The sequence below is a fragment of the Panthera onca genome, chromosome D4 (assembly GCF_046562875.1).
Source record: "Panthera onca isolate mPanOnc1 chromosome D4, mPanOnc1 haplotype 2, whole genome shotgun sequence".
NCBI lineage: Eukaryota > Metazoa > Chordata > Mammalia > Carnivora > Felidae > Panthera > Panthera onca.
Genome location: NC_138351.1, coordinates 56,370,697 through 56,397,578, shown reverse-complemented (window position 1 = coordinate 56,397,578; position 26,882 = coordinate 56,370,697). Strand labels below are relative to the sequence as shown.

Genomic DNA, 26,882 nt, shown 5'->3' with positions numbered 1-26,882 from the left:
ACAAAAAACAAAAAAAAAGACTACTGAGCAGATAACCAAAGATTACCAGACTTAAGGTAAAGTCTTTAACATGAATCTTTCTTATCAAAAACAACCTGGGGGGCTCCTGGGGGGCTCAGTCGGTTGAGCGTCCGACTTCGGCTCAGGTCATGATCTCACAGCTCATGAGTTCGAGCACTGCGTCAGCCTCAGAGCCTGGAGCCTACTTCGGATTCTGTGTCTCCCTCTCTCTCTGCCCCTAACCCACTCACATTCTGTCCCTGTCTCTCTCAAAAATGAATAAACATTAAAAAAAAATTAAAAAAAAAAAAAAAAACGTGGAAGAAACAGTCTATGAGGGAAAAATAAGCTTAAAAAAATAAATCACCATCTACCGCTACATAAAAATATACAATGTCTTCAGAAAGTTCGGAGAAAACACTGCAACCAAGACTCAAAAACAATGTTATTTTTAAAAATCAGGTATCAAGATACAACTCTTTAAATAAAAACAGCAGAGATAAACATACAGAAATTCTACTCTTAGGTATTCTATTTACCCAAGAGATAAAAATGAATGTCCACTAAAAGACCTTAACAAAAATGTTCATAACAGCTTTATTCCAAGTAGCAAAAACTGGAAAAATGCCTATCAAACAGAGAAAGAGATAAACAAATTAGGGTATATTGATACAATGGAATACTACTCATCCAAAGGAACAAACTACATGTAACATATGTGAATCTCAAAAACAATATGTTGAGGAAAAGCAGCCAAACCCAGGAATACATACTGTATGATTTCATTTACATAAATCTCTGAAACAGGCAAAAATAAAAGCTATAGTGATAGCAAACAAGAGTAGCTGCCTGGGATGATGTGGGGGAAAATTACTGGGAAGGGGTATGAAGGAACTGTCTGGAATTACGGAAATGTTCTATAATTTCACAGAGGTGGTGACTAAATGGGATTTGTCAAAATTAATCAAGCCACACCCTTAAAATCAGTACATTTTATTGTATGTAAATTATACTAAAAATGCTACATAAAACAAAAATGAATAACTCCACAGAAGGGGTGAAAGATAAAGGTGAGTTAATTATTTCTTTTTAAGTTTATTTATTTTGTGACAGAGTGTGAGCGGGGAGAGGGGCAGAGATAGGGAGAGAAAGAATCGCAAGTAGGCTCCTCGCTGTGAGCAGGAAGACCAACAAGGGGCTCATACAAACTGTGAGATCATGACCTAAGCCACAATCAAGACCCAGATGCCTAACCAGCTGAGCCATTCAGGCACCCAAGATTTTTTTTTTTTTTTTTTTTTTTTTTTTTTTTTTTTTTTTTTTAAAGTAATCTCCACACCCAGTGTGGGGCTCAAACTTACAACCCTGAGATCAAGAGCCACATACTCCTCCTACTGAGTCAGCTAAGCACTCCAGGTGAGGTAATTTTTTTAAAGTTTTTATTTATTTTGAGAGAGAGAGAGAGAGACAGAGAGAGACAGAGAGAGAGACAGAGAGAAGGGGGGGGCCATGAGTGGGGAAGGGACAGAGAGAGAGGAAGAGAGACAGAATCCCAAGCAGACTCCACACTGTCAGTGCATGAATTTTATTCTGCATAGTTGCCTCATGAGATCATAATCTGAGCTGAAATCAAGAGTAAAAGTATAAAAACATGGGGCACCTGGCTGGCTCAGTGAGATCATGCAACTCTTGATCTTGGGGTAGTGAGTTCAAGCCCCACATTAAGGGTAGAGATTACTTAAAAAAAACAATAAATAATAACAAAAATAAAAATACAAAGAAACTGAAAATCAGATAAAAAGACTTTTTTTTTTTTTTTTTTGACAGGGAGACAGTGAGTGTAAATAAAGGAGGGGCAGAAGGGGAGAGAGAGAGAATCAGCAGGTTCCATGCCCAGCAGACAGTGAGAGATCATGACCTGAGTTGACATCAAGAATTGGATGCTTGGGGCGCCCGGATGGCTTGGTCGGTTAAGCATCCGACTTCGGCTCAGGTCATGATCTCACGGTCCGTGAGTTCGAGCCCCGCGTTGGGCTCTGTGCTGACAGCTCAGAGCCTGGAGCCTGTTTCAGATTCTGTGTCTCCCTCTCTCTCTGCTCCTCCCCTGTTCATGCTCTGTCTCTGTCTCAAAAATAAATAAACGTTAAAAGAAAAAAAATTTTTTTTTAAATAAAAAAAAAAAAAAAGAATTGGATGCTTAACCAACTGACCCACTCAGGCACCTCAAAGACAATGTAAATTAGAGATTAATCCAGGCAATCCAACATCCACGTAACAGGCACTTCCAAAAGATAACAGCAAAAAAAATTTATAGGAGAAATATCATTGAAATGAATCAAGAAAATTTTTCAATGCTGAAGAACACGAGTTTCCAGATTAAAAGTACCCATAGCAATGTGAAATTTCAGAACAGTGGGAACACAAAGATGATCTTGCAAATTTCCAGAAGAAAAGAATTCACATATAATGGGCAGGATTTAGAATGGTTCTGAATTTCAAAAAGCCCTTTTGGAACCAAGAAGATAATAGAGCAATAGCCTCAAAATTCTAAAGCTATGTGATTTCCAATCTAGAATTCTATACCCTGCCAAGCAACTCAAATTCAGTAAGAGCTCAAGTTAGAATAAGAGCTCTAGAGGCACCTGGGTGGCTCAGTCGGTTGAGTGTCCGACTTCGGCTCAGGTCATGATCTTGCAGTTCGTGAGTTCGAGCCCCACATCAGACTCTGTGCTGACAGCTCAGAGCCTGGAGCCTGCTTCAGATTCTGTATCTCCCTCTCTCTCTGCCCCTTCCCCGCTCATGCTCTCTGTCTCTCAAAAATGAATAAACGTTAAAAAAAATTAAAAAAAAAAAAAAGAAGAGCTCAAAAATTCATGTGCTATGCACACCTCCTCAAAAACATCTACTGAAGGATATGATATACCAAAACATGAGAATGAACCAAAGACACAGACAATAAGGTAAACAGCCAATATAACACAGGTAGGAGCATGAAACACCCAGGCTGATGGCAAAGACAGTAAACTCAGTAAACAGCTATAAACTAGATACAGAAGGCAACTATGCAGAATAAAATTCAGAATACTTCAGGAGACTGGTGAAAAGTAAAATGATACAGCCGCTTTGGAGAACTGTCTGGTAATTTCCCACAAGATTAAACAGTTACCATATAATCTAGCAATTCCACCCCTAGATACACACCCAAGAGAAATGAAAAGAATATCCACACAAAATATGTACATAAATGTTCACAGAAGCATTATTCATAATAGCCAAAAAGTAGAAACAACCCAAATGTCCATCAACAGACAAATGGATAAACAAAATGCATTATGTCCATACAATGTGATTTTATTCAGCAACAGATGAATTTTGAAAACATTGTGCTAAGTTAAAGACGTCAGTAACAAAAGATCATATATATATGTATAAACGTATCTGTGTATATATGTATGTATATATACGTATATATACACACTGTACAATTCCATCTATACAAAATGTTCAGAACAGACAAATCTAGTATATGTGCTGCCAAAGCAAGCACTAGAACAGGCAAGTCTAATACACAGAAAAAGTAGATCAGTGACTGTTTAGGATTGAAGAGGTTGCTGAGAAACGGGGTATGACTGCTAACGGTTAAGGGATTTTCCTAGGGTAAAAAAAACTGGGGGGGGGGGGGTCCCCTGGGTGGCTCAGTCGGTTAAAGTGTTTGACTTGATCTCAGATCAGGTTTTGAGCTCATGATGGTAGTTCGAGCCCCACAGTGGGCTCTACACTGGGCATAAAGCATACTTAAAAAAAAAGTTTTCTTGGTAGGTGATGAAAATATGCTAAAATTGGTTGTAGTAACAATGATTGCATAACTCTGTAATATGCTACAAACCACTGGATTAAACACTATTAAGTGGCAGAATTACATGGAATATAAATTATATCTCAATAAAGCTATTACAAAAAAAATTCTTGGGATTAGTGGTAACTACATAGAAAAGTAAATGAGTAAGCAAAATAAGGTAACTATATGGAAAACAAAATATTACGTGGGAAATAAAAATATTTTGGGGGGATCTGGGTGGCTCAGTTGATTAAGCATTCAACTCTTGGTTTCGGTTGATGTCACAATCTCATGGTTTTGTGAGTTTGAGTCCCTCGTTGGGCTCTGTGCTTGCAGTGTGTAGCATGCCTGGGATTCTTTCTCTCTCCTTGCCCCTCCCCCACTCACGCTATCTCTGTCTCTTTCAAAATAAATAAACTTAAAAAAAAAAAGTAATTATTTTACTACATCTTAAATTTTAAGTAATGAAGATCTATAATTATGATAATAACTTTAGGAAGACTGGAGGAATATATGTGCGTGTATGTGTAACATATATGTTAGAGGGAAAGAAGACAGTGGAGGGATTTAAAAAGAAATCCTTATCTTCTATGGCGGGCAATCACAGATAATAAAATTTAAAAATCAGAGAGTAGTAATAGAAGCACAGTATTAAGGAGGTTAATGCCAAAATGATCAGCTATAAGAATTTTTTTTTTTTAACGTTTATTTATTTTTGAGACAGAGAGAGACAGAGCATGAACGGGGGAGGGGCAGAGAGAGAGGGAGACACAGAATTGGAAGCAGGCTCCAGGCTCAGAGCCATCAGCCCAGAGCCCGACGCGGGGCTCGAACTCACGGACCGTGAGATCGTGACCTGAGCTGAAGTCAGATGTTTAACCGACTGAGCCACCCAGGCGCCCCAGCTACAAGAATTTTAAGTTCTTTTGTGTGGAGTGATGGAAATGAAGAGGCAGTGTCTGGGGGACTATTTTATGAAGTAACTTTGCAAAACTCATTTAATTCTTTAAACTACAGACAGGTAAAACTTTGATTTTTATAAAATTTTTAACTCAATACAAGCAATTTAAAAGTTAAGAAGCTATTAGAAAATTGGGAAGATATTCAACAGAGGGGAAGTGGATATTTTGTGATCATATTCCATAGCAAAAAAAAAAAAAGAAAGAAAGAGAAAAAGAAAAAGAAAGAAAAAGAAAGACTGCTTTTAAAGTACAAAAATTAATGGTATTAAGTACTAAAGTATATACTTAAAAATGGCTAAAGTGGAAGGGGGCACCTGGTTAGCTCAGTAAGAAGAGCACAGTACTATTAATCTCAGGGTCCTGACTTCCATTGGGTGTGGAAAACACTTAAAAAAAATTTTTTTTTAATGTTTATTTATTTTGAGAAAGAGAAAATCCCAAGCAGGCTCCTCACTGACAGCACAGAACCCAACATGGGGATCGATCTCAGGAACCATGAAATCATGACCTGAGCCGAAATCAAGAGTCAGACACCGAACCAACTAAACCACCCAGGTTCCCCTAAGGAAAAAAAAAATGTTTTTAAAGAAGGTTAAAATGGGAAATTTTATGTTATATGGTTAGTACAATTTTTTAAATGAAAAAATGGAAAAAAAACCACCACCACCTCTGGGAAATACAACCAGGGATATGGGAAGGGATAGAGTAGTAGGCATAATAAAACTTTTCATTTAATATCATCCTACATGATGCACATGTTATTACTTATAAAGTGAAAAATACCACTCAAAACAGTGTTGCTAACACTAACACCAACTAACATTTACTGACTGCTTTTCACATAGCAGGCACATTCTAAGTACCTTCACATGTACTAACATAATACTTAATTCTCACAGTATTCCTAACAAAGCACATGCCACATTCCTTCATCCCATTTTACAGAAGAAACTAAAGGCCTACAGAAGTTAAATAATTTGCCCAAGATCAGTTTCAGAACCAGAACCTAGCTGTCTTATTCTAAAGCCCAAACTTTAATCACTATATTATAATGCCTCTGTATTAAGAATGAGATTTAGCAGAAAACTCAAAGGGTTACTAAACACTAAAGTACATAATGCCTACTCTCTAACTCCACTGGGAAATATGAACAGTTTTAAGTTTTAACCCTGAGTCTTCAGTCTCTAAAGTTGCTTGTAGGGACTAAAATCACAACCCATAAAAACCCAAGAAATTAGTTGCACTAAATAGCACTTACCAAAAAAAGAAAAAAAGAAAGAAAAGTCTAACTACAAGCCTTTACAACAGAAAATAAACATAATTCAACTTTTTACTCACTGCCTTCTACTTCATTAACCCACGAGGGCATACAACAAAAAATAACACACACTATTCTTTTTTTTTTTTTTTTGAGGGAGAGAGTGTGAGCAGGGGAGGAGCAGAGGGGAGTAGGGGGGCGGGGGGAGACAGAGGATCCGAAGCGGGCTTCACGCTGACAGCAGAAAGCCCCATGTGGAGCTCAAAATCATGAGCATGTCCTCAGCCTAAATCTGATGCTTAACCAACTAAGCCACCCAGGTGCCCCAACACACTATTTTTTAGCTCTCAAGTAAGATGTTCTTCAGATCTTCATGGTTAGTTAACTCTGCCCCTTATGATAACATTCCAAAAGTCACATTTCTTCAGAAATATCTAAATTGTCACACACACAAAAATTTTTAATATCCTCTTCCTAACTTCAGACCCCTACTTAACTATTTTACTCTTTTCTCCTTAGCACTTAACCACTTTCTAAGATGCCACATACTTTTTGGTCATTGTCTATCTCTCCCACTAGAATATAAGCACCATGAGTCAAGGGTTTTGTTCACTGTACCCTTGGCACCTACAACAGTGCCTGACACATGTAAGCACTCAATATTGGTAAACAAAAGTACACATAAACAAAAATAACAAACTTTAAATGTTCTCCATATTTCTGAAGTTAATATTTATAGTTTTAATTATATATAAGAATAACATAATGATGATTTACCTAGGCCCCAAATCCTTCTCTAGGTGTTTGTAGAGCATTACATGAGAAGCTAAAATATTCAACTTAGCAATACTTTTTCCTAGTGTTCTCATTTACTAAATTACTGCTTCAGAAATACATTAGACATGTTATGAAGTAATTTCCTTGCCTGAACAAAAATCACAACTATCAACTACTCATTAAGAACATCATATAGGGGCGCCTGGGTGGCACCGTCAGTTAAGTGTCTGAATCTTGATTTCAGCTTGCATCATGTTCTCATAGTTCATGAGTTCGAGCCCCACATGTGGCTCTGTGCTGATGGCGTGAAGCCTGCCTGGGATTCTGTCTCTCCTTCTCTCTGCCCCCCTCCCGTTTGTGCGCTTGCACACTCACTCGCTCTCTCAAAATAAAAAATTAAAGAAAATTAGGGGTGCCTGGGTGGCTCAGTCAGTTAAGATCGGACTTGGGCTCAAGTCATGATCTCGCAGTTCATGGGTTCGAGCCCTGGGTGGAGCTCTGTACTGACAATGAGCAGCTGGAGCCTGTTTCAGATTGTGTCTCCCTCTCTGACCCTCCCCCACTCGTGCTCTGTCTCACTCCCAAAAATAAATAAAGGTTAAAAAAAAATTTTTTTAAGTAAACTAAAAAATAAAAAGATCACATAGAAAAATCCTTGGGAAAAAATTATATACGCTATTAACATAAAAATTCCAAAGCTTAAAGAAAACCTCTGGTTATAATTTCACAGGTATGTGTCATGGTTACATGAGAAGGTGGTACTTGGTGGTAGAGTAGTCACATAAACATAACAGTGAATTTTAAAGTACCTCTTTTTTGGCTAATAAAAAAATGTATAAATATATAACTCTGGAACATAAAGTCATTCTACTTATAAAGCAAAACACAGAATCACACTGAATATCAAGAATAGGAACCTTGTTTTACATCAGAATCACCTGGAGGGGTGCCTGGATGGCTCAGTCGGTTAAGCGTCCGACTTCGGCTCAGGTCATGATCTCGCAGTTCATGGGTTCGAGACCCACGTCAGGCTCTGGGCTGACAGCTTGGAGTCTGGAGTCAGCTTCGGATTCTGTGTCTCCCTCTCTCCTGTTCCTCCCCTGCTCTCACTCTGTCTCTCTCTCTCTCTCTCTCTCTCTCTCAAAAATAAAGATTAAAAAAAAATTTTTTTAAAAAATCACCTGGAAACGCCCACCAGATTCCCATGTCCCTCCCCAGAATATTCTCATTTCTTTCTCAGATATGTGGTTTACAAATACATTCTCCCAGTTCATGGCTTGTCTTTTCATTCTTTTATCTGTGTCCTTCACAGAAAATAGTTTTAAATTTTGATGAAGTTCACTTCATCAATTTTTTTCTTTTCAGGGATCATGCCTCTGGTGCTGTATCTAAGAGCACTCGGCCAAACTCAAGGTCAAGAAGACTTTTCTCAAGGCTTTCTTCCAGGGGTTTTAATGCTTTATGATTTACATTTAGGTTTATGATCCATGCTGAGTTACTTTTTGCATAAAATACATTATATAGGTTGAGGCTTACTTCTTTACATACAGATGAGCAATTTTTGCAACACCATATGTTGAAAAGACTGTCCTTTCTCCAATGAATTATTTGCACCTTTGTCAAAAAATCAGTTGACTATATTTAAGTCTATTTCTCAGTTCTCTATTCTGTTTCTTTAGTTCAATATATCACACTCTCTTGATTAGTATTCCTTTATACTGTATCTTAAAATTGGGTATTATGAATTTTCTAGCTTTGCTCTTCTTTTTCAAAATTGTTTTGGCTAATCTAATCCCATTAACTTTCCATATATAACTATGTAAAACCAAGGCATAGTAGCCAAGTCTTTAATGGTTTCCTAGCCCTCTAGAAAATAAGCAGAGCCTGCTTATGATTCTCTCTCTCTCTCCCTCTCTCTCTCTGCCTCTCCTCCAATCACTCATGTGTGTGGCGCAGTCTGTCTCTCAAATAAATAAACTGGAGGAAAAAAAAAGATAGTATTTTTTAGAAAGGAAAATAAATCCCCAGGTCCAACAAGAGAGAAAAGGTTAAATAACAGCTGGGAAAATGTTCAGAATATATTAAGTTTAAAAAATGAATACGCAGTATCTGATTTTTGAGATGAACTATAGCATATTCAGAAGAAAATGTATTACAAGTATTACTTCTAGGGGTGCCTAGCTGGCTCAGTCGTACAGCATGCAATTCTTGATCTCGGAGTCACAGTTCAAGCCCCATGTTGGGCACAGAACTTAGTTTAAAAAAAAAAAAAAAAAGTATTACTTCTAAGTAACATCAATATAAGTGACGTTTTCTTTATAGCTTCAGGAACTTTTAAAACTTTCTAGGGGCTCCTGGATGGCTCAGTCAGTTAAGCATCCGACTTCGGCTCAGGCCATGATCTCACAGTCCGTGAGTTCGAGCCCCACGTCCAGCTCTCTGGTGACAGCTTGGAGCCTGGAGCCTGCTTCAGATTCTGTGTCTCCCTCTCTCTGACCCTCCTCCGTTCATGCTCTGTCTCTCTCTGTCTCAAAAATAAACAAACATTAAAAAAATTTTTTTTAACTTTCTATAATAAACGTGTTGAATTATAAGTGGGGATTAACATTTTATTTTTTGAAAGGAGCTACTACCATTTTCGCAGTAAAATACAGGTAACTCTGTATCAGCCTGTAACTTATTTGTATCAAGTTTGTTCACAGACTAGGAATCATCCACACAGACAATGTTTTAGAAGAGTTTACTCTAAACCCCACAAATTCTTCTAGCCTACTGTCATGACAGTGACAAATACAATTTTCTCCATGCTTGTCTTCATGTTTAGCTTTGGGTAGATTTGTAAGCACAAATTAATATTTTAAATTACATCATTAATAAATGACACATGGGAACAATATTTGCAACAAGCAACCTTCTTTAGGCACACAGCCTTTATCCTAGTTAAAATAAATAAAAACAAAACCTAACAAAAATGGGCAGAGGACAAGTATAGATAACCTGCATATACATTACAAATGGCCAATGACATGAAAGTAAGCTAAATTTCATTGACAATTAAGAGAAACAACCATCATAAAAGCTGATTTATCAGAACTGCAAATTTTATAGTTTGACAATACCCATAAAAATTACATCATGGAATAAAAATTAGTATTTCCGAAGGATAATTTGGCCAGTAAAATTTAAATACATATAACCTTTAATCCAGGCAATCTATTCACAAAAATATAAAGATATGTAAAAATGTCCCTTTTCAGCTTTGCTTGTAAGAGTAAAAAACTGGGGTGCCTGGATGGCTCAGTCAGTTGAGTGTCCAACTTCAGCATAGGTCATGATCTCATGGTTTGTGAGTTAGAGCCCAGTGTCAGGCACTGTACTGACAGCTCAGAGCCTGGAGCATGCTTCAGATTCCGTGACTCCCTCTCTCTCTGTCCCTCTCCCAATTGTGCGCGTACGCTCTCTTTCTCAAAAATAAACATTAAAAAAACCCTGAGAATGATTAATTGCCCATCAATAGACAGTTGAATAAAGTATATCCTTAACTGGAGTATTGTGCAACAGTTACAATTAATGAGACAATCCACAAATACTGATCATGGAAAGATCTCCAAAATAAACTATTATGTTTAAAAACAAGATGCAGAGGGGCGCCTGGGTGGCTCAGTCGGTTAAGCGGCCGACTTCGGCTCAGGTCATGATCTCACAGTCCGTGAGTTCGAGCCCCGCGTCGGGCTCTGTGCTGACGGCTCAGAGCCTGGAGCCTGTTGCGGATTCTGTGTCTCCTTCTCTCTGACCCTCCCCTGTTCATGCTCTGTCTCTCCCTGTCTCAAAAATAAATAAAAATGTTAAAAAAAAAATTAAAAACAAGATGCAGAAAAAGCTTTTAAGTATAATTAAAATTATAGTTTAAAAATGCATAGTTATGTTTGTACATGCATAGAATATTTTTCTGAAGGGTCACATGTCAAACAGTTAAGTGATTTTCAAGGGAAAGACTTTCATGCTGCTTGAATTTTTTCCTAGAAAAACAATAAACTAATGCCCTTAATAAATGTCCCTCATTACATCTTTAATGTTATAAAATTTAAATTCCTGTATAATACCTGCATAACAGATTTCACTCCATCAAGAAATTAGTATTTTTCTCCACCAAATTTACTAACCTAAACTTAGCTCCATGAGATATGAGGTGAGATATGACTAGATCCTGCATGGGAAGTTTTATGAATTTAAACAGAGAAGAAACAATGTGGAAAACATAAGTGGCTACCTAGGTTTGGGGCTAGAACTTCCCATGACTATGTCTGGTGACCACCAGTGTTAGAAACATAGTAACCTTCCATTACTTTTAGTATTATAATAATATCCTTTACTATGTAATAAAACATAATTATTACCAGTCCAGTACAATAATGAATTCCTTAAAAGTGAAGACAGCAGTTTAGCAGTTAAATATATTCAATTGGCAAAAAATAAAGTTTAAAAAAAAAAAGAGAGACAAGTGTTGGTCAAGATTACAGAAATTAGAACCTCACAAGCACTGCTGGTGGGAATATAAAATGGTACAACCACTTTGGAAAATAGTCTGAGTTCCTCAAATGATACAGAGTTCTTATATGACCCAATAATTCAGAGAAATGAAAATATATGCCCACATTGACACTTGTACACAAATGTTCATATCAGTGTTATTTTCAATAGAAAACAACTCAAATGTTCATACGCTGGAACATTATTTAACAATGAAAATAAACGAAGTACTGATACATGCCACAACATATGAATTTTGGAAACATTATGCTAAATTAGCCAGTCACAGAAAACTGTATGTTATAGGATTCCATTCATATGAAATGTAAATCTGTACATTTGTTGAATAAGCAAATCTATAGTCACAGAAAGTAGACTGCTTGCCTAAGGCTTGGGGAAAAATGAGGAGTGACAACTAATGGGTATGGAATTTCTTTTCTGGGTGATGAAAATGTTCTAAAGTTGATTGTCATGAGTTGTAAAACTCTTGTGAATATACTAAAAAAGAACACTGAATTGTACATTTAAGTAAGTGAATTGTATGGTGTATGAATTGTATCTCAATAAAACTGTTATCAAAAAAAAAAAAAAAAAGGCAGGGGCACCTGGCTCAGTCTCTTAAACATCCAACTTCAGCTAGGGTCATGATCTCCTTCCTGGTTTTTTGGTTTGAACCCCGCATCCGGCTCTCTGCTATCAGCAAAGAGCCTGCTTTGTATCCTCTGTTTCCAGCCTCTGCTCCTCCCTCTCCTCAGAAATGAATAAACACTGAAAACAAACATTTAAAAAAAGGAGAAAGGATAATATATCGATTAAGAAAGTCTTAAGAGGCATATCAACCAAATGTAATTGTGGATTTTCTATGGGATCCTGATTCAAACTAATTTAAAAGTTTATGAGACAACTGGGGAAATCTGCATATTAGATATTAAGGATTTTTTTTTAATTGAGTATATTTGACACATAATGTTACATTAGTTTCAGGTGTAGGAATTATTATTAAGAATAATGCAATTATGTTTTTAAAAAGAGTACTTATTTTTTTAGGACTCCAGTATTTACAGATCAAAGAATAGGATATCTAAGTTTACCTTAAAACAGTCTAATTGGGAAGAGTGTAGGTTAGAGGGGGTGAACCCAAGAAATTTTCAGGTCATTCATAGTGAATGGGGTTTTAAAATAGAAGCTGGAGTTCCCTGGACTAAAGAGAACAAGAGAAAAGTTGAAAAGGGCATTCCAGACAGATAAATAGCTTAGGCAATGGCACTGTCAAAAATTATCTATGGAGAGCTGCCTGGCTGACTCAGTTGGTGGAGCTCTTATCTCAGGGTCATGAGTTCAAATCCCATGTTGGGAGTACAGATTGCTTAGGTAAACTTAAAAAAAAAAAAAAAATTAAACAAAAATTACCTATGGAGCAAGAACTGGAAATACAGTTGAAAAAGTAAGAACCAGATCATGAAGGGCTTTGTATGTCACACAAAGAAATTTTTACTTCATTTTGTGGAAGATAGTGTCTTTTTCTTTTCTTTTTTTTTTTTTTTTTTGATGGTGGAGACAGGTCAGATTAGAATTTTATTTTTTTTTACTTTTTATTTTTTTTTAAGGAATTTATTCTTTTTAACAAAATTTTTTTTAACGTTTATTTGTTTTTGGGACAGAGAGAGACAGAGCATGAACGGGGGAGGGGCAGAGAGAGAGGGAGACACAGAATCGGAAGCAGGCTCCAGGCTCTGAGCCATCAGCCCAGAGCCTGACGCGGGGCTCGAACTCACCAACCGCGAGATCGTGACCTGAGCCGAAGTCAGCCGCTCAACCGACTGAGCCACCCAGGCGCCCCAGATTAGAACTTTAGAAAGAGGGGCGCCTGGGTGGTTCAGTTGGTTAGGTGTCCGACTTCAGCTCAGGTCATGATCTCGCGGTTTGTGAATTGGAGCCCCAAGCTGGACTCTGTGCTGACAGCCTGGAGTCTGGGGCCTGCTTAGGATTCTGTATCTCCCTCTCTTTGCCCCTCCCCCACTCACTGTCTGTCTGTCTGTCTCTCTCTCTCTCTCTCTCAAAAATAAAAAAATAAAAAAACTAAAAAGAAAAGAACTTTAGAAAGGTTATTCTAGGAGCATCATACACTGGAGGGGCATAAGACAGTAAAGAGGCTACTGTCACAGTCTGAGTGACAACTGAGTATAACTTACATGGTGGCAGCAGGAATGAAAAGGAGGGGCTAAATACCAGAGACATGAGGTACTAAAAATAATTGGATATGTGAAAAGAGGAAGCAGAAATCATCTTAAACGATTTCCAGCTTCTAGGCTCGTGTGGTTGGGTAGACAGTGTCAGTCAAATATCCAGGAAAGTGAATACAAAAGAGGCTTATGAAAAAAGGTAGAGACCAGTTTAGTGTTTAAGTTTTTAGTATAATTAAAACATAATTAAAAAAAAAAAAAAAGCCATACTAGCAGAAATGTCTAACAGGAAGGCAAAAAATTAAGGTCTAATTAAAGATGTACACACTTTAGGACTTATTTGGTAGCTGAAACAATAACCCAGAAGAGTTTATAATAATTCACACACCACAGAAATTTAACCTACTTTAAAAGTTCCCTCCCTACTCCACCTTGTTAATAATTAATTTATTCAAGGTATATATGTAAACAGTACATGGTAGATATAGTTAATCTTTTATTTAGGAAACTTTATGTATATTGGGGGAAAGAAAAATATAGGTACATATTTGGCTAAACTTTACCAAAATTATTAACAAAATGCATGCACATAGAGTATTATCAAAATACAAGCAGAGCTTTAAAAATGTAGTCTTCTAATTATTTTTTAAAGCATCAAGAACCCCATAAGAATATTCATAACATTTATAGTCGCTCTTTTAAAATCCTCCACTTTATAAGAAATTCCAAAATGCACTTCTACTTTTAAAATTTCTTTTTAATGTCTTCTGATACTCTAAAAAGGCCAAAACAGAACTGGGTTTAATTATTTTGTTTTATTTCTTTTAATTTTCCACATGAGGCTTAGCAATCTTTATCTTCATGAGACTACAGAGGTCCAGGTTGCTATGGTTGGCAGGTTTTGGTAATTAATGCCTCTCACTATCACTGTTCTAAAATTCTTAACCTCTTCTAAACAAGTTTTATAGTATTTACATTATAAGAGGAGCCCTACACAAAGATTATCATTTGCTATAATACTATATAACCAAGATTTCAATCTTAATTTTTAGCTAATCTTCAGTCATCACGGGATGCCTGGGTGGCTCAGTTGGTTAAGCATCAAACCTTGGCTCAAGTCACGATCTCACAGTTTGCAGGTTCAAGCCCCACATCAGGCTCTATGCTGACAATGCAGAGCCTGCTTGGGATTCTCCCTCCCTCTCTCTCTGCCCCTCCCCAACTAGAGCCTTCTCTCTCTCTCTCTCTCTCTCTCTCTCTCTCAAAATAAGTAAATAAACTTAAAAAAAATCACTTAAAAAAAAAACTTCAGTCATCAAGAACATTAGATCTAATTGAGACAACCTGGCAACTATAGATAAAACGTCAAAATCCAAATAAAATGCAATTTCTTCCCAAAAGGGAAAGCACAACTAAAGTAACTGAGCAGTCCAAATACTTAGCCACTTTAGTCTACCACATGTCCTAGACTACAGGTTGAATCACTTAAGGTCTATGGAGAAAATTCAGATACCAGTAATTCCTCGAAATTGCATGCAGAATTTGGAGGAAGGGGGGGGCTGCCATTCTCAAAGGATGTGACTCCCCGAAAGATAAGCATTTATTCTTTTATCTTTTAGGTCCTATGGCAAATGCTAAGGAAATTCAAAGATCCAGTGGCATTTCTTTTTTTTATTTTTTAATTTTTATTTTGAGAGAGAGTGAGAGCGAGAGCGAGTAAAAGCAGGGGAAAGGGGCAGAGGGAAAGACAGAATCTCAAACCGAGGCTGGGCTCAATCCCACCACCCTGGGATCATGACCTGAGCCGAAATCAGGTCAAGTTGGACGCTCAACCAACTGAGCCACCCAGGCACCCCTCCAGTGGCATTTCTTAAAGAGCTCATAATCTAAGATCACAATTTGATAATAGAAAAAAATTTTTTTAAGTTAGAAATAACTGATTTCCTTAATACAATACTTACACATCCTCAAGTAACTTTTCCAGTTTTACCACTTACTAGTACTACTTTTAATTTAAGGAACCTTTCTGTACATAACTTATTCCATAATTTATCAACAAAAAAATTTTCAGAAAAAAGTTACATAAGGTGGAGATTTAATTCAAAACTCAGGAAGTACACTCATTTTAAAGCCCTTTTAATACAAGATTCTTTGAATCTCAAATCTAAATTCTACATAATTTCCATATCTTCAATAAGACATTTCTTTCTTTGTGTAGCCAATTTTGTCATTCTTATTCGGAGTAAATGTTGAAATATGATTAACAAATTCCAAAGAACTAAGGGTGGGAACCCTGAGGACATAGTTATACTTTTTGTTGTTGTTGTTGTTTAACATTAGCACTGAAGTTTTTCCACAGGGCTTAGTCCTTAACAGCTTGAAGACATCATTATCTTTGTTTAGCCAATGGGGGAAATGGCAGTTGAGTGATTAAGATCAAGATGGGCCTAAGTAATAAGTGTTTTGATTTGTTTTTTTTAAACTCAACTACCAGAATTCAAATAAGCTTTGCCCCCTCCAGAAAAAATACCTCAGGAGGCTGGCTATATACCCACTCCAACAATGCTACGCCCACAGTGCTCAAACAATTCAGAATTTTTTGAGAACTGCTTTCAAAGCTTATTGTACAACTTCATACTGTCTTTGTTAGTGGCTAATCTTTACTTCTCTGTAGTGTGGGCTTTACTTTGTTGCATTTAATATCCAAAACTGATTCAGTGAGATTCAACTTGGTAAATAGGGTAAATAACCTGAGTAATACTATTTTTGAATCAAAAATGACATGTGTGGGGTGCCTGGGTAGCTCAGTCAGCTGAGTGGCCAACTCTTGAACTCATGAACCATGAGATCATGACCTGAGCCAAAATCAAGAGTAGGACGCCTAACCTTGACTGAGCCACCCAGGTGCCCCTGGTTTCTAAATTTTTTAAGTTATTCTATTTCTACAAAGGATTGCTACATATTGCCCCAACTGCTATAACTTTGCCAATTCTTAATATTATTTTATAAATGAGGCTACGGTTATTTTCAACAAGACAGTAATTATTCAATATTTACAATCTGAATTACTATGTGTGTTACTAAGTGAGGCACACTTAGTATAAATTAGGATATTGGGATAAATTAGGATAAATTCATGGAATTTATCCCTCAAATTAAACATCAGCTGCCCATGAAGCAAATACAGCAAAGCAGATAAATAATGAATTATGAAAGTTGGAAATGCAGACACAGAACAGATGAAAACTATGGTACTAATCTAAAGATGCTAAAAAAAATAAAAAAAAAAAAAAATAAAGATGCTAGAAGTAGGAATATATCACTTTAACACTCAAATGAAGGAACAAAAAAAGTTTTAACCTTAAACTGCTCAAGTTTCCTATGGTGCTTGAATATAGTAAGAAAAGTATTACAGCATTGTGCTTTAGGGTTTTTTTTTAATGTTTATTTATTTTTGAGAGAGAGAGAGAGAGAGAGACAGAGACAGAGACAGAGACAGAGACAACACAGGTGAGGGGCAGAGAGAGAGGGAGACAGAGGAACAAACCCAAGCAGGCATAACAGCAGAGAGCCTGATACGGGGCTAGAACTCAAGAACCATGAGAGCATGACCAGAGCCAAAGCTAGACTTCAATAGACTAAGCCACCCAGGTGCCCCTAAGGCATTATTATTATTTTTTTAGTATGAAATTTATGGTCAAATTGGTTTCCATACAACACCCAGTGCTCATCCCAACAGGTGCCCTCCTCTATGCCCATCACCCACTTTCCCCTCCCTCCCACCCCCCATCAACCCTCAGCTTATTTTCAGTTTTTAAGAGTCTCTTATGGTTTGCCTCCCTCCCTAACTTTTTTTTTCCCTTCCCCTCCCCCATGGTCTTCTGTTAAGTTTCTCAGGATCCACATAAGAGTGAAAACATACGGTATCTGTCTTTTTCTATGTGACTTATTTCAATTAGCATAACACTCTCCAGTTCCATCCACATTGCTACAAAAGGCCGTATTTCATTCTTTCTCATAGGCATTATTATTTCAAAAGCATAAATCATGGGGCGCCTGGATGGCCCAGTTGGTTAAGTGTAGGACCCTTGATTTTGGCTCAGGTCATTATCTCAGTTCATGAGAGATCTCACAGTTCATGAGATGCAACCTCGCATTAGGCTCTCCACTGACAGCACAGAGCCTGCTTGGGATCCTCTCTCTCAGCCTCCCTCTGCCCCTCCCCTGCTTGCTCTCTCTCAAAATAAACAAACATTAAAAAAATAATAATAATAAATAAAAGTATAAGCCAATACTGCATTAAGAAACGTAAATCCTCCCCCTACGACCCAGCAATTGCACTACTAGGCATTTATCCACGGGATACAGATGTGCTGTTTCGAAGGGACACATGCACCCCCATGTTTATAGCAGCACTATCAACAATAGCCAAAGTATGGAAAAAGCCCAAATGTCCATCGATGGATGAATGGATAAAGAAAATGTGGTATATATATGTACAATGCAGTATTACTCAGCAATCAAAAAGAATGAAATCTTGCCATTTGCAACTACGTGGATGGAACTGGAGGGTATTATGCTAAGTGAAATTAGTCAGAGAAAGACAAAAATCATATGACTTCACTCATGTGAGGACTTAAAGAGACAAAACAGATGAACATAAGGGAAAGGAAACAAAAATAATATAAAAACAGGGAGGGGGACAAAACAGAAGAGACTCATAAATATGGAGAACAAACTGAGGGTTACTGGAGGGGTTGTGGGAGGGGGGATGGGCTAAATGGGTAAGGGGCACTAAGGAATCTACTCCTGAAATCATTGTTGTACTACATGCTAACTAATTTGGATGTAAATTTTTTAAAAATCATCAAAAAAAAAAAAAAAAAAAAAGAAATGTAACTCCTATCATCCTCCCACCATCATTTCTGTGAGAGATATAGTATCATTTCTAATCCCAAAAGTAGTTTTCTCAGACTTCTATTTCTCAACAGTGGCACTAACCCACTGGCCCCTTAAAGTAATTAGAAAGTTACTATTAAAGGAACAGTTTTGCCAATTAAAAAAAAAAAATCATTCTGCAACAGGATTTATCATTCTCTAATTGAAGTAATCCAAAAACAAAAAAATCTCCTTTTTCCAGTGAACTTAAGATATAAACCAATGTCATCATAACAATCTTGACCCATAATTTGGAGGGGCAGATATTACCCTTGTGACCTTTAAACTTAAGTAAAATTTTAAATAGTTCCTTATAAAAACTCTGTAACTCTGATTTTCTTTTTTACAATATTTACTTACCAATTCTGAGAGCACATGCACACATGGGCAAATGAGAGCAAGGGACAGAAAGAATCCGAAGCAGGCTCTGCGCTCACGGTGCAAAACCCGTCAGGGGCCGACCCTATGAACCGGGACACCACAACCTGGGCTGAAATCAAGTCAGATATACTCACCGACTGAGCCACCCAAGCACCCCCATAAATTTGATTTTCTTAAAGCTCCACTTTTATACCTTCAAACATATCCTAAGTGGCAAAAGATCTCAGTAAAAGAATAACAGGCTTCAGAGTCCAGCAGTCTGGTACTACAATTTGGTATTAAAACTTTCTAGCTGAAGACCCCTGGACAACTTAAATGAGCTATGACTCATTCTCCCTATATGAAAGTAACAGTAACCACACCTCACACGATTATGAAATACTCCTATAAAGGATGTGGCACATTGTAAGCCTCAATAAATGTTAGGTACTAATATCTATAATACAGTACTTAGTAGTGTGTATCCACAATTAGATATGGCATTCAAAGTTTTTAGTACATTTGTGTGCTTGGTTTTTAATATGTTTTAAGTATTCATTCTACTTACCTTGCCAACAGGTTCACAACAGTAATTCAATTTACTATTTATGTTATAACAAAAACATTTTTATATTTGTTATTAAAACAAATCAAGTATAGTATTTAAAGTGGACTATTGTCTACAAACCTTAAATATGTATCCCAAAATCTGAGTTTTCCAATTTTAATATGGAATAATATTTATATACCAAACCTTGGGAATCTGAACTAAAATTATCTCTTTAATTTCGTATCTATCATTCCTTTCACTTCAGAATCACCTCACTTAAAGGTACATAAGCATAAACTCTGAATAACAAATTTCTTACTGAATAAAGTTGAAATAAAATAGTTCTGTGTTGACAGAACACATCCAAAGAGGCTCAGTCTTGCTCTAACATCTCTGTAGTTGTATGTGAAACAGTCCAAAAGAAGTTCAGGAACATAAAAGAATTAGATCTTTTAACTATGACCTTTCAGCAAGGTGGAATTCTGTAGTCCTAAACCCTGAATTTATAACTCTTCCTGCTATTTCCCCCTAACTAACAGAGTTGGACCAATTTGTTAGATGGCCTCCTTTATTTCACTTGTCTCCCCACAAGACAGGTTCTTCTGGATGCTTAAACTAGGATTAGTAATACTAAATTGCAAAGATGGAACAGACGTTTTATCATGACAGATTGTCATTATGTTGACAAATGCTCTAATGGGCCTCCAAACTTTAAAAGGTTTGATTTAGGGGCACCTGGGTGGCTCAGTCGGTTGAGTGTCTGACTTTGTCTCAGGTCATGATCTCATGGTTCAGGAGTTCAAACCCCACATGGGGCTTGCTGCTGTCAAGCCTGTCAGCAAAGAGCCCACTTAGGATCCTTTCTCCCCCTCACTCTGTACCCCCCCCTCACTTGTGTTCTCCCAAAAATAAACTAATATATATTTTTTTAAATAATAAAAATAGGGGCGCCTGGGTGGCTCAGTCAGTTAAGCTCAGGTCATGACCTCAAAGTTTGTGTGTTGGAACCCCACATCAGGCTCTGTGATGACAGCTCAGAGCCTGGAGCCTGCTTCAGATTTTGTGTCTCCCTCTCTCTTTGCCCTTCACCTGCTCACACTCTGTCTCTATCTAAAAAATAAACATTAAAAAATAATAAAAATAAAACAGTGCCTTAAAAAATAATAATAAAAATAAAAGGTTTGATTTAAATTACCATTTACAATTGTGTGAATAATACCTACACCTCATATTTTAAAGTCTACACAAAGATTTTTAAGATTATTCATATAAGGTCTAAGGTTACCTATCCTAACACTTTCCTTACTCTCTATAAGTTACTCTTCATACAGTGCTTTGCCTTTGATGAATACTCAGTATTATTTACTAACACAAATCTCTGAAACACAAGAATCAACATGCTGCAAACAAAGTATTAACTAGGGCTCAAATTCGTCATTCAAAAAGAAACTATACTTATTTTATCATATTTAAGACACTGATGCTAGCATTCAAAAAAAAATTTATTACAAGATTTCAATGGGAAGTTCTCTCACAACTAGATCTCAAGTGCCACCTGGCTGATAGGATTTAAGACTTCATGGGGGTGCCTGGGTGGCTCAGTTGGTTAAGCATCTGACTCTGGCTCAGGTCATGATCTCATGGTTGGTGAGTTCGAGCCCCGCATCAGGCTCTGCACTGACAGCAGAGAGCCTACTTCAGATCCTCTACTCCCTCTCTCTCTGTTCCTCCCCCAAGCTCGCTTGTATACTTGTGCTCTCTCTCAAAAATAAACATTAAAGAAACAACAACAAAAAAAAGACTTCACGGATTTTAAGACACATCCCAATTTCCAACAAGTTAAAAACTAAAAAAAAGAGGAAAAAAAACCATCTTGGAATCAGCTTAATATGGTAAAAAAATATTCTATAAAATACTGAGATGCGGGGCACCTGGATGGCTCAGTGCATTGAGCAGCCAACTTTGGCTCAGGTTGCAATCTCACAGTGTGAGTTCGAGCCCCTACTCAGGCTTGCTGCTGTCATCATAGAGCCCACTTCAGATCCTCTGTCCCCCTCTCTCTGCCCCTCCCCCCTCTCAAAAATAAAAAATAAACATTAAAAAAAAAAAATACTGGGGCACCTGGGTGGCTCAGTCAGTTAAAGCATCCGACTTCAGCTCAGGTCATGATCTCACAGTTCGTGGGTTCGAGCCCCACGTTGGGATCTGTGCTGACAGCTCAGAGCCTGGAGCCTGCTTCAGATTCTGGGTTTCCCTCTCTCTCTCTCAAAAATAAATACACAATGGGGCGCCTGGGTGGCTCAGTCAGTTGAGCATCTGACTTCGGCTCAGGTCATGATCTCACGGTTCGTGAGTTCGAGGCCCGCATCGAGCTCTGTGCTGACAGCTCGGAGCCTGGAGCCTGCTTCAGATTCTGTGTCTCCCTCTCTCTCTGCCCCTCCCCTGCTCATGCTCTGTTTCTCTCTGTCTCAAAAATAAATAAAAACATTTAAAAATAAATAAATAATAAACACATTAAAAAATAAAATAAATACGGAGATGCTATACTTATGCCATGGTGGGGGGAGGTGGTGGGAGGAACACTAAAACTACTAAATTTACTACAGTAGTGCCCCAAACCACTAGACATTAACTATGTTTCCATTTATAGTGTTGCCTTAGTTCACTCAGCACTCAAGACAAGTTCAACTTCCAGAAAAGGTTACAGCTAAAAGCACTAAGAGGTACTCATTCTCAAAGTGACTGAGAAACAATTAAGAATTGAGATATTGACAGACTCATCATACAACTGTTTTTTTTAAAAAAAAAAAAAAAAGCACTATGCTTATAATTTTAAAGTTAATTGTTAAGTTGCCTATCCAAATCCTTTAAAACAGGAATTCTTAACCTGTTAGTTAACCCTCTGAAAATGTATACAAACTGGGGTGTCTGGCTGACTCAGTTGGTAGAGAATCTGACTCCTGATCCCACGGTCATGAGTTCAAGCCCCACTTTGGGTGCAGAGCCTACTTTAAAAAAAGAAAAAGAAAATGTATGCAAGCCAGTTTATATGTGCTAATGTTTTCCCAAAGAAAATGGTTTCTCAAGGGGATCCATATAACAAAAAGACTAAGAATCAATGTCTTCCCTTTTTTAGGTTTATTTATTTATTTTGGGAGAGAGAGCCCATGCACATAGAAAGAGCAGAGAGAGAGAATCCCAAGCAGGCTCCTCATGATCACTGTGGAGCCTGATGCAGGGTTCAAACTCATTAACTGTGAGATCATGACCTGAGCCAAAATCAAGAGTGGGGCACTTAACCAACTGAGCCACCCAGGCACCCCAAGAATCACTGTCTTAAAATAACTGTTTCAACTTTATATTAAGAATTAGTCACAGGGGCTCCTGGGTGGCTCAGTCCATTAAGCGTCCAACTTCGGCTCAGGTTGTGAGCTCACAGTTTGTGGGTTCTGGCCCCAAGTAGAGCTCCGTGATGACAGCTCAGACCCTGGAGCTTGCTTCAGATTCCATGTCTCCCTCTTTCCCTGCTCCTCTCCTGCTCATGCTCTTTTAAAAATGAATAAACGATAAAGGAAAAAAAAGGAAAAGAAAAAATTAGAGTCACAAAATAGAGTATGCTATAATCGGAAGGGCACTGCCAGGCACTAAAGGTAAGCCTGGCAAGGTTTGTTGTTGTTGTTGTTTTGTTTTTTCTGAGGGGGGCAAAAAATAGATTCATTTATTCTAGAACAAATGAAAATAATGCATAGCCATTATTTTAAAAACTATCATTGAAGAGTTTCTTTAGGGGTGCATGGGTGGCTCAGTCGGTTAAGCATCCAACTTCAGCTCAGGTGGTAATCTCACAGTTCATGGGTTTGAGACCAGCATCAGGCTCTCTGCTGAGCCTGCTTCAGATCCTGTGTCTCCTTCTCTCTCTCTCTCTCAAGCTTAAAAAAAAATTTTTTTAAGTTTCTTTAATATAAATCAAGTGTTAAGTCTGATAAAGAAGCTCCTACTAAAGAAAATTTTGAGTATATAGTACTTTGTAAATTATCAGTTTGAAGTTTTCTACAAATGGAAGGCACCTATATTTCACTCTCAAATACTGAATAAAATTAAAACTACAAAAGGTTAACTGCAATATTTTAAGTTTTCTGTATCATTTAAACTTTTATGTTACACACCTCATGAAAGAGGCACTATCTTTCTTTTTTTAATCTCTCCACCCAACATGGGGCTTGAACTCAACAACTCCGAGATCAAGAGTCACATTTTCTACCAACCGTGACAGCCAGGTTCCCCCTTAGGCACTCTCACTTTCTGATCTCTAGACTCACTGCTACCATGCTTTCAGATAAATAATGCAGGAGTTCCAAGGAGGTTCTAGCCCAAAGAAGCCATTCTAAGTTATGATCATTAACAGGAGTTACTTGAAAAGACAGTACTTTTTATTTTTTTTTATTTTATTTTTTTATTTTATTTTTTTAATGTTTAATTTTGAGACAGAGACAGCATGAACAGGGTAGGGTCAGAGAGAGGGGGAGACACAGAATTGGAAGCAGGCTCCAGGCTCTGAGCCATCAGCCCAGAGCCCAACGCGGGGCTCGAACTCACAGACCACAAGATCGTGACCTGAGCTGAAGTCGGACACTTAACCGACTGAGCCACCCAGGCGCCCCAAGACAGTACTTTTTAAAGGAATGAGGTAAACTTGTTAAAAGTCATCATTAACTGCTCACTTGATCAACAATTTATTCTTCCATTGACAATAAAATTCCAACTTGCTCCACAGTAGCAAAATTACGATCAGAGGTATTCTCTATTCTAAGCTATATTCTACTTTGTGTTTTGTAATGATTGATCCCTAGAGGAAAAAGTCGAAGCAGCAAAGAAGTTCACTCAGTAAGTCTAAGAGACCAAGAAACTGGACAAAAAACAAGGCCAAGAAAGATTTTAGAATATCCAGAAAAACAGGCACAAGAAACTACCTATGCCTATCATACATCCAACACCCCCCCACCGCCCGCCCAAAGCTAAGAATCACAGACTTGAGAGATTTAAAAAAGACAACATGAATCCAAAATAAATTTGTGAAATACAGGTCTCACAAGTCTCTACCACAACAGATGCCATAGTTAGAACAGACTGGAGCCAACTATTTCACGGTGAAAAAGATCAGTAAGAAGCCTATTAATATGTAAAAGTTAAAGGAGTAACATGAAAAATTTAAAGAATGGTGGTTCCACTGCCTTCAGAAACTACAATCCAAAATAGAAAAAAGAATTTAACTTGAAAATAAATTATACTAAATGTTCAAGAACTATCTGATAAGGGAGAATAGTGGTAGAAAAAGGTCTGTGCCAACTTTTAACTGCAGCTGTAGTGGAACACACTAAAAGCCTTGTTTTAAGACAAAAGCAGTGAAATAAAAAACAATGGTTTTAGACCTATCACAAGTGTCAACTGCTCATGACCATAACTTTGACTTTTTCCAATGAAAGACTTTTGGGATAAAGAGCCATACAATAAGGAATAAAGTATAAGAAAACAAAATTGACAAAATTCTCACACAAGACTAAAACATAAAACCTACCTAAGAATTTTCATATTTTAAAATATCATAATTGAAGATTAAGAAATTAACATATACAATGAAATTCAACCATTCTTTCTAAAGAGGATTGAAATTACAAAACACCTAACTGAAATCAATGTAGGGAATCCTACATTTTAAAATTAAAAGTTAAAGTTAAAATTCCAGTAGGGAATCCTCTCCCCATACTACTTCTTTCAAACTGAGAGGATTCTCCACAGTCCTTTTCCTGTTCTTTCAGCAAAAAATACAATTTGCAGCCCATTATTTCCTTTCACATAGTTGTTTTTTTTAAACACTGAGATGGAGATCATTCTAATTAGTACCCACTCACCTTGACTATCCATTACCCCAAACAATGACACTTTATGGAAATTAAACTTTATGCCACTAAATTTAGCCAGCATACACAGCAATACCTTCTTCAATTTGTCACTAATAACTTGTACATTAATACATGCATCTAAAAAAGTAGTGTATGGTGACCACAAAAGATTAAGCATACAGTTCGTAAGGGTGCTGCTCTAAAAATGTATTTTCACTATTCACTGATTATCACAGGCATGAATATTAAACATCCCCGTCAATTCTTCACATTTTCTACAAAGTTGACCCAATTTCAAAGCTGACACTGAAGTTTCTACCTTTAGAAGGATAGAAAAACAAAAGTAATTGGGTAGTCCTAAAAATGTACATCATAACTACATGACTAAGATACTCACTTAAAACTTATGCCAAGACAGCCCCTCCCTTCAAAGCAAACCAAGATTGACTCACACTGCTCTATTTTACTTAATTTTGGAAATAAAATTAAATGGATTCCTTAGCACTAATTTCCTGTCTGCCTCCACCATTTGAAACATTCCACCTTCAGTCCGTGATCACCCCCACAAAAATGATAAAATAAAAACAAAAACAAAAAACTCTCAATACCTCCAAGTTATTTACGTTGGAATAAAAAAAAAAAAAAAAGAAAATCAATGGATTCAGGAATGATAATAACCACCGTCTTAAATCGGGGGTGGCTATGGAACAGTCCTACTCAGTGAAACCATCTCACCTCAGATGATACTTTTCATCTGTGAGACCACCCCATCTGCTAAAGCTAACCACCTGGGTAAAACGTTTCAATTTTGTCTCTCTTAAGTGGGAAACGATCAATCTCCTGTACACGTTACACCGTCTACAGATATTTTTACATGGTGGGGGGGGGGGCAGTAAAGTTGGTGGCAGGGTGAGGACAAAGGGCATTTGAAACACCATTAAGTAAACAGAGAAAGGAGAACAGAAAGGGGGCTAAATCAGCGTTCCCTCCAGTAAGATAATGGCCAGAAAACGCAGGCACCCTTATTTACCACCCCTAGGGTCCTATTCATTACCGCCCACTGGAATGTAAAGTTGTAACTACCACCACGCAAGAAGCCCATCAAATCCTCAGAGTGTCAGGTCACTAGGCAGCCTCTGGAATGACAGACTAATACCCTTCCCCCACCCCCACCCCCCAAAAAAGAAAGGTCCAATCCAGTAAGTGCAGGTCACTCTGCCCTCTGGGGCAGTTCCAGCCGGCGCGGGGAAGGTTCGGATGGGAAGACGAGAAAGGAAAGCCCACCTTTCTTCCCACACACCCTCAGCTGGGGAAACAAAACAAAGACAGCCCTCCTCCGCCGGTAGCCACTACCCTAGCCAGAGAGGCTTTCCTATTTCCCGGTGCAGTCTGGCCTCCCGCCCCCGCCCCCATGACAAAGAAAAGGCACTTGGTGAGCAAGGCCTTCCTGCTTCCACGGATGGGGGGAGGGGGCTGTCGAGGTGAGGAGCCCCCTCTACACACTCGCGCTCACACTCTGGGCCCCGCAAGCGACAGGGAGCCAAGGCCTCCGCCTGGGGAAGTCAGGGCTGGGAGGGGTGGGGGTA

The 26,882-nt window shown here is 37.8% G+C and overlaps 1 protein-coding gene and 1 long non-coding RNA gene across 2 annotated transcripts in view; both read right to left on the bottom strand.

Annotated features, from left to right (window-relative positions):
• The window catches only part of UBE2R2 (ubiquitin conjugating enzyme E2 R2), a 113,839-nt gene that overhangs the window by 86,070 nt on the left and 887 nt on the right, over nt 1–26,882 (bottom strand). The gene's annotated exons all lie outside the window — the stretch shown is intronic.
• Nucleotides 1,455–26,873, bottom strand: LOC132663290 (uncharacterized). The gene is made up of 2 exons (XR_013551747.2): nt 9,001–26,873; nt 1,455–7,968 (listed from the first exon to the last, which is right to left on the bottom strand). It is a non-coding gene; the product is annotated as an uncharacterized LOC132663290 (long non-coding RNA).